Raw genomic sequence first — 9,153 nt, forward strand, 5'->3', positions numbered from 1 at the left:
AATGTTTTTTTGCAAACATATATATGGGCGCTTGTCATAGATGGTGCGCTCTGACAAAAAATGTATCGAGCTTTATTGCAGGGCATATGCGCGATATTGTTTACACGATCAACGGTAACTCTATTCTGAAAATTGAAAGTATCTAATAATATACAGTTTTTGACATAGCGGTTACGACACAGGATATTTAAGGTACAACTTTAAAAATTCAACTGAACTGTATGTGTACAATATTAGTATATATTATGCATATATGCATAAGCTTAAATTATTATTATTAATCAGTTCGTTTATTTGATAGGCATATTTGCGTTAGCTTGGCGTTGTCGAATGCCATTTTTTACATTTGAAATATCTTAAAACTAGGAGATTACAAGTTTTTAATGTTAGATCTAAGAGGAATTTTTTTACAGCTGTCTTACACTAAGAGAGGAGTACAATTCGATATACTAGTGGGAAAACAATAGTTTTTATGGAATATTTTACAGCAATCTTAAAAATAAAGATACAGTTCTATTTACAAAAGGGGGAACAGTTGATTTTTATTAATGTCGTTTTCGCTTGAAGCAGAAACTATCTCAGTTTCGTACCTAACTGCTGTCAAGCCGTTTGTTTGAAGCCAGTTTCGAAGCTGTGTTATGCGCCACTGAGCTGAAAACCGGGTTGGGTTCTAACCTGAAATATATTTCAGGTTCTCTCACACCACCGCTGTTTTGCGAGAACCCAACTCAGTTCCATTAAAAACGTTTGTTTGAAGCAACTAGCCTAGGTTAGCTTTTAGGTTTGCAATCGAAAACGACGTAAAAGATAGTAGGGCAGGGGAGTCAACAAAAGATTTTATTTCTAAGAATAGTAGCGAAGACTGCGTATCAAGAAGACTGGCAACTCTGTCCAGAGTCTGGAGATAGTAATAGCAACGCCACTTGCGGATAAAGGTAGTACTTCCCAAAGTGATGTTCACACACTTTTACATTAAGCTCCCTACGTTCCACCAATAGAGGTTCTGTAACCTCTGTTGGTTCTCGTTTGTATGAAGAAAGGAAAGAGATATCAGTCTTCTTAATATGTAGTCTTCACTAATAGTTAAGGTTTTAACCAAGATTAGAACTAGGTAAATACAATCACGTTTGCTTTTTCGAACGCTATTGGCACACTTACTAACTACTCACCCCTTCCCGTGATACATGTGGAGATGCAGAAGATTCCTCGGTCTCTAGTAACAACATGTATCGGACTAACATTCCGTCCTTTCCCAGAAGATCTGTATTCGGATGTGGCCGGCGTCGGTATTGATGAGCATGCAGGGATCAATATAGATTGTACAATGTGGCTCATCATGTTATTCCCAAGCATGTTGCTACAATGAACATTTTGCAATCTCATTTGGTTCTGATCAATAACGGAGTGGCAACTACGGGCGATCTCGTGACGACAGGGAGAGGGGACTCAAACTTGCAACGTTAGGACAAATGGAAGATCAGCGACGTTAATTACAGCCTCGGGTTGCCTTGACATCATGAACCGCGTCGACGGGTGGAACTCTTCGTACCCGCAGGGAACGCTCCAAACGTGGTCAGACCATCAGGCCGCACTGGTTTTGAATTCTGGTAGTGGCGAAGGCAAAAGTGATCACATGATGGCACTCTGGCACAGGTCAGCTCCACAAAGGCAGCCCAGCAAACAACAAATCGTACAACAATACAGAAAAAGACTCGTAATGATGTCTACAAAGAGTCAAAAGCGTTACGACAGTCGAATTTAGTCCGCAGAAATTGATTTGTAATCGCATATTACTAGAAACATAATTTGAATACGATCTTTAATTCAAAATCGCATTGATGTTCTAGTTAAATCGTGTTCGATCGGAGCTGGTCGTAACGGTTTCGGGAGAGCAATAATTACCGGGAAACTCTCCTCCGTAGTAGGTTAGATCCACCATCGAGATCTAGTAGAGTGGATTGCGACAGAGGACCGGGTATGGGTCGTCGGGGCACCAGCGAAGTGGACGCAACGCTCCACCCGGAACCACGTGACCGACCACTGCAACCTACCTGTTGGCCCAAGAGAAATGTAGCAGAACCCGAAGAAGAATCAGTATCGGGAGAACTTTTAATAAAAACATGCATTTCACACCAATATCCATCCAAACCTATTTGACCCCATTCCACTGTACATAAGTAGAATGGGGTCAAATAGGTTTGGAGGTACAATAGGTATAGGGCATTACGTTTACTATGTTGTGTGAATTAGATACACGGTAGACAACATCGTTGACGACTGTCATTTTGGCTGTTACCATGGATCAGCTGTATTAGTTACGGCATCGTAAATTTATTTTTTATTTTTCTTGTGTCTTTCGTCCTCAGTACAGTACATCTGATCAATATAAAAAATGTCAAGTGGGTTTTTCCTACGTCAAAATTAATGCTGAAAACGAGTTTTGTGTTGGTTTTTCGATATTTTTGTTATTGAAAAAAATACGGACATCAACATGAAACATACGCTTGGTGGTTCGATAGGTCGGCCATTTGGGGGCACTATAGGTCACTACTGATCGTCTCACAGCAACCACGTGAGCCGAAATGAACAACTTCAATTCCACACTCTGACGACGACGAGGACACCGAAGCAGTTGCAAAGCCAGAAACATCTGTTGAAGCAATGTTTTTTCAACATTTCTTTTCGGCTTTCGCGGGTTCATGATTTTTCACATCATTTGCCACTTCCTCATTTTATTACCTGAAGGACGTCAATTTAAATGTTAATTAATCTGCGGGAATTATACTCTTCAAATAAAAGTTGAACTGCGCGTGCATTGCTTAATTTAACCTCGAATGTGACCTAGCGTACCCCCAGATTTTAAAAACAACGAAAACAGTACCTTGCCTTATTGGATTAAGTATGAAAAATATTTAGCTAGGCATAAAACTATGATTGCCAAAATGTTGCCAACGAGTGCTTGTTTGTAAAATCAGTGCAAAAATACCATAACGCGAGCTCGCCAATGAAAAATGTTCTACTTGACCCCACTCTATAATAAATGTTGATTTAAGAACCCAAGGAACCATAAGCATTAAACCATTGCACTGTATTGTCTATACATTTGCACTAATGTTGCATTGAAACTTCATTACAGCATTAACAATGCAATAAAGCTCTATATTAGCATCAATAATGCATAACTGCACAACCGACACATAGCATAATCGCTTGCTCTATATGGTCAAGGCTCCGAAAATGGCAATCACGGGCGAAATAATTTTTTATCAAATTTTGCGTCAAACTGTTTGTTTTCCGTATGTATATAACCTCTAATATTAAAAAATATGAATGGCGATCCCAGAAAAAAAATTCATGTCTGTCATTTATGAAAGTTTGTTGATGCTATTTGCATGACCTGAAAATGACTAAAAGATCGTAAGGAGATAAAAAGGTAAACAAAATCTATATTTTCAATATTTTGCTTGCAACCACATTTTTCTATCGTAGTCTAAATTAAATTTGATGATATTGCTTGAAAAATTTTGATGTATATGGATTATTGCTTATTTTCAGTTGTGAAGTTATGGAAACCGAATAACTTGTAACGTGACAGATCAAAAATTCAAAAAAGTTTTGTGGACTACACCAACAACGTGCATACAATGTCTAACCTGCATTTTTTCTTACTACTTTGAGACTACTTTTTGAAACTGTATTGTGAAAACTTTAAAGTTTTATTAATTTTTAAGAAAACACAGTTTATCTTATGTAACGTGACAGATTTTTTCTGCTGTTAAAGCAATTCTATCCAGTTTGATTCAATTGCATCAATATTTGTGACCATCTTTGATTCTGATGAAACCTTTTACGTTTCATGTATATGGGAGACTAAGTATTTTTCAATATTAATCAAACAATTTTTTTTCAAGAGTAATATTTAAAAAGGGCGTATAAGATCTTGAATGCACTACTTTCAATATATATAGTTAGAAAATCGCCATTTGTGCAGCAAAACTATATGATAGCGAATTCTAGGGAATTGATTGTTCTGTGTGAATATTTTTTGGTGAAATTTAAAAAAAAAAAGACCAAAAAAATGTTAAAATACAAATGCATTGTTAAAAAACAAAAAAATTAAAATATAATTACAGAAAAACAATGTTTTTTTGTTAACGAAAGCCTGTAAACTGATGAAACTATAATTGCACTATTAGGAAGTTATTAGTAAGAAAACATTTTTAACTTCAAGTATTCTTCTAAATTTCTTAGTAGTTGTCATAAATATAATTTTCTTATACAATATTAATACAAAATATAAATTCGAAGCAAAATGCTCTTAAGAATTTTTTTTCGAAATATTTTGATTTTTTTTTTTCAACAAAAATATCTAGTAGTGAAAATACGCCCTTTTAATAAATTACTCATAAATACCAAATGCAAAAAACATAACACGTTTAAAATTTAATCGCAAATAAAAAAAAAACTTTATAATATAATTGCATCGTAGAGAAAATAACAACAGAATGTTTTAACATATTTCAATAATTCTTTTACAAAGTTAAAATTTTTATTTATTTTTTTCTTAAAATAATTTAGTTCAGGTATAGAATGTTTTTCAAAATGGGTTTTCAATTCAAAATGCTCGCGAAAAATTATCCTTCAAAATGCAGATGTTTTCGAGTTATTTTGGATTTTATTTCGACATAATATGTTACTTCGTGAAATTACGACCTTTTCAAAAGTTTTTCACGTTTGTTCATCAAAACCAATATGTTTTTCAAAATAAACATGAATTTACCCGTTAATACTCAGTTCCTAGATTAAGGATGATTTGTGTACGATTGTCTTGATATCCTTGCTTCAATGAAAATGCAGAACTGTAACGTGACAGATTCTGGTTGTAACGTGACAGATCATTGAGAATACTCCATAAAATCGAAAACAAAGTTTTTCTTTAGGAAAACTATATTTCAAACTCTCCCTTGCTTTCTAAGCTTCAACTTAAAACTGTTTTCATGCAAATTTGAGGGCCAACGGAACAGACTTTTTCTATTTTGTCGGGCAACCTCCAAACTAACTGCGAAAGTTGTGTGACGTGACAAACGTATCAAAATTACAATAAAGCGAAAACGGTTTATGATAGAAAAAAACTTTCTATAGAAAAAATGTGCGGCTTAGTGATCTTAATAATGTGCAGTTGTGATAGAATATGGTTTTATTGTTTTTGATGACTTATCTTATGAAGTATGCGTAAAAATGTAACGTGACAGACAGAAGCCTTGACCATATGCATATATAAAGCTGATATAACGCGTACATGCTTCAAGGATCTTTGAAGCATGTAAGCTTTACAAGTGCATTTAGTGCCATTATAGAGCAAATAAAAAGCCGATATAATGCTATTGTAATGTTGTGGATTTATTGTTATGAAACTCTTCTTGAAGATTATATTCGGCATATTTCATTTCATTTGCAATATAGTCCAGGGAGCAAACGCAGCGCACTTACCGTGAAGGACGAGGCAAGGTAACTTAGTTCTATACTTACTAAAGGTAATTTTCGTAAAACATTCATATCATGTGAGAACGAAAACCCATCAAGGATATTCATTACAATGCTTTAGAAAGGATTCAATTACGGTTTTAAACAGTACATTTTATTTTAAAATTTTTCCTTTTTGCTCATCATACAGAAAGGAAACATAAGAAATGGTTTTAAAACCATGGCGGATAATGACAGCCAACTGAAGCTTTTTAATAGCATTAGTAGTGCCAATATTCGGCTTTTAAATTTGACATTTGTGCGCTGGTGCTATATAATAGCATTAGTACTACAGAAACGAGCTGTCAATCTTGCACAGTAATAGCACTATATTTCGCCTTTTCTGGCATAATACCAGCATTATATCAGTATTTAGGGCTTCACGGCTCTTTAAGAAGCTTTATATGTGGATCTAAAGCATATATTAGGCTACGTTATAATGCTTATTGATTACTGGGGAAGTCAGACTTTCTCCACAGAGAACAGACATCCATGATCGAACAAAAATATTTAAAAAACGTGTGAAAACATTTGAATTAATATACGAAAAACATTAGCGCCGCCACACCAACCTATCCCAACTATCCGTCAAATCGATTCCGGAACCGGTTCGAAATTCTGGATGGATTCAGCATGGAATCTAGCTCAAAGAAAACAACCGATTCCGTCTCTATCGGTTGACGCATTTGAACTGGAATTCATGCTGGAAGTCCGAATCGGTTCCGGACTAGTTTGACTGGGTAGAGGAATAACCGCTGTCAATTCTGTCGCACTCAGCCACAAAAAAACATGACGACAGTAACGCACCTGGTTTAGATATCCAAACTACCTTCGAAACCGTTAGAGGTTTTACACAAGTTGAATGCTGAAGATGGACGTCTGTTCTCTGTGCTTTCTCCATGATACATTTAAACTTTTCATGCCCAACATTTTTCTAGTACATGTAAGGTTTCAAAACTATTTTTCCTTGAAAACGGTGGGCTCAAGAAACACGAAAAGCAATTTTTCATAAAGATAGGTGCTTCCCTCGCAGTGCTAGAAGCTGCTCAATTTTAATTTTCCAATGTCCAATGTTTTATTTTCCAATACAATTCCTCCAAAAAAAAAATGTATAATGGTCCAATTATGTGGAAAACGTAGCCAAAGACAGCCTAAATTGATAAGTTTTATCAGTTTTCAATAATATTGTAACATAACGATTTATTTTCCGTCGTCAACGTAAACTGCACTGATAATATAAATTCGTAAATATTATGAAATTGAACCTGAAATACACGAATTCATTCGTCGTTTTCTGCAACGAAGTATTTTCGTGCATTGTCAATAGTAGGTTTCGTTCATTTCATGAACAAGAATGGCCGCTTGGTGAAAGGAAGCTTTCGTAAATTTTGCATATTTGGTATAAACTGCACGAATGTTATTGTTGATATCGACATAATTTTTCGTGAATGTAACGAAATGTTTTGTTTATTTTAATAAATCTCTGTGTATATTACGACCGATTTCGTTGGTTTCACGAATTCATTTCGTTCATCATAGAAAAGTTTTCGTATTTATTAGCATATTTTTTTCATTCGATCTTTTGAGATCGATGTTTGACAACACCGATTTTTCTTAATTTAAAAAAAAATCGATCTGGCCAAATCGATTTTATTGTGGTATGAAGAAATGGTCGTTTGATGAACGAAAGTTTTCGTAAATGCTACTTATTTAGTGTACATTGAACGAATGTTATCGTTGATAGCGACATTATTTTTCGTGAATGAAGCGAATAGTTTCGTTTATGTATATTACGAACGATTTCGTTGGTCACACGAATACATTTCGTTCATCTTAGAAAAGTTTTCGTATTCATTGAAATATTTTTTTTTTTCAATCGATCTTTTAGGATCGATTTATGACAATAACGATTTTTTAAACTAAAAGGATCGATCTGGCAAAATCGATTTTATTTCAACCTGCTCGCCTCTATAGAGGACTAGAAAGTTTGTGGTGTGAAGTAATGGCCGCTTGATGAACGAAGATTTTCGTAAATTTTACTTATTTAGTGTACACTGCACGAATGTTATCGTTGATAACGACATTATTTTTCGTGAATGAAACGAAATGTTTTGTTTATTTCAATAAACGTTTGTGTATATTACGAACGATTTCGTTTGTCTCACGAATTAATTTCGTTCGTCTTAGAAAAGTTTTCGTATTCATTAGCATATTTTTTTCGATCTTTTGGGTTCGATATTTGACAACACCGATTTTTTTATTTAAAAAACCGATCTGGCGAAATCGATTTGGTATGAAGAAATGGCCGCTTGATGAACGAAAGTTTTCGTAATATTTACTTCTTTAGTGTACATTGCACGATTGTTGTCGTTGATAACGACATCATTTTGGTAAATGAAACGAAATGATTCGTTTATTTTAATAAATGTTTGCGTATAATATGGACGATTTTGTTGGTTGCACGAATTCATTTCGTTTATCTTAGAAAAGTTTTCGTATTTATTACCATATTTTTTCAATCGTTCTTTTAGGATCACAACAATGATCCATGACAACAACGATTTTTTTAACTGGCGAAATCGATTTTATTTCAACCTGCTCACCTCTATTGAGGACTAGAAAGATTATGGTGTGAAGTAATGGCCACTTGATGTATGAAAGTTTTCGTGAATTTTAAAAATTTAGTGTACATTTCACGAATCTTATTGTTGAAAACAGCAATATTTTTCCGGAATGAAACGAAAAGTTTCGTTTATTTTAATAAACGGTTGTGTATATTACGAACGATTTTGTTGGTCGCACGAATTCATTTCGTTCATCTTGGAAAAGTTTTCGTGTTTAATAGCATATTATTTTTACATGGCTCCAGCAGAGAAAAACTCAAACTTCTTCATACAAAACCAACGAGCAGTTCGCGATGGCTCAACTGAATCCGTTCTGCTCCGGATGATGGATCAACTGGAAGCGAAAGAGGTTCAGGAAATCTTCCTGAATCCGGAGGACGCGGATACGGTTACTAAATAGTCAGACCGAGATCGTCGTGATGATCAACAATTGTTGACCCATATTCTACCTCTTTTTTGACGTTGACGGTTTGACGAACTTTCGTATATAGCAGTGAACAATTCGTTTGCCTAATTAAGCCGTTTCGTAATAAGCCAACGAAAGTCGTTTCGTGGTTTTCACGAAAAACTCGTAATTAAAAATAGGTGTTTTAATTGAACTACGAATGATTCATCATATGTGCGAACAAATTCGTATATTTTATGAAAATTGTCTGTACGAATCTAATTCGCAACGATTTACGAATATATTCTATCAGTGTGTCCCTGGTAGCTAATTGCAATAACTTCAGTTCTATAACTGACTCTTGTAACTGTTATTATTCAAAGGCAATAGTCACATTTATTAGGCTTACTTGTTTTTGTGAGTAAATCTTTCCTCAATCAAGTTATAGCTGTTTTAAAACGTTGTTGTCCATAAACAACATGGGCAAGGGCATGAAGGGGTTAATACACCCAAAAAATGTTTATTCCCGGCGATTCATTTTCATTTTTGTTTTTTTTATCTGTTGGATACTCATAAACGAAACTTGATAATAAAAATGATGTTATGTAATTTAAAGTCAAA

This window comes from Topomyia yanbarensis, chromosome 3 (genome assembly GCF_030247195.1).
Source record: "Topomyia yanbarensis strain Yona2022 chromosome 3, ASM3024719v1, whole genome shotgun sequence".
NCBI classification, from domain to species: domain Eukaryota; kingdom Metazoa; phylum Arthropoda; class Insecta; order Diptera; family Culicidae; genus Topomyia; species Topomyia yanbarensis.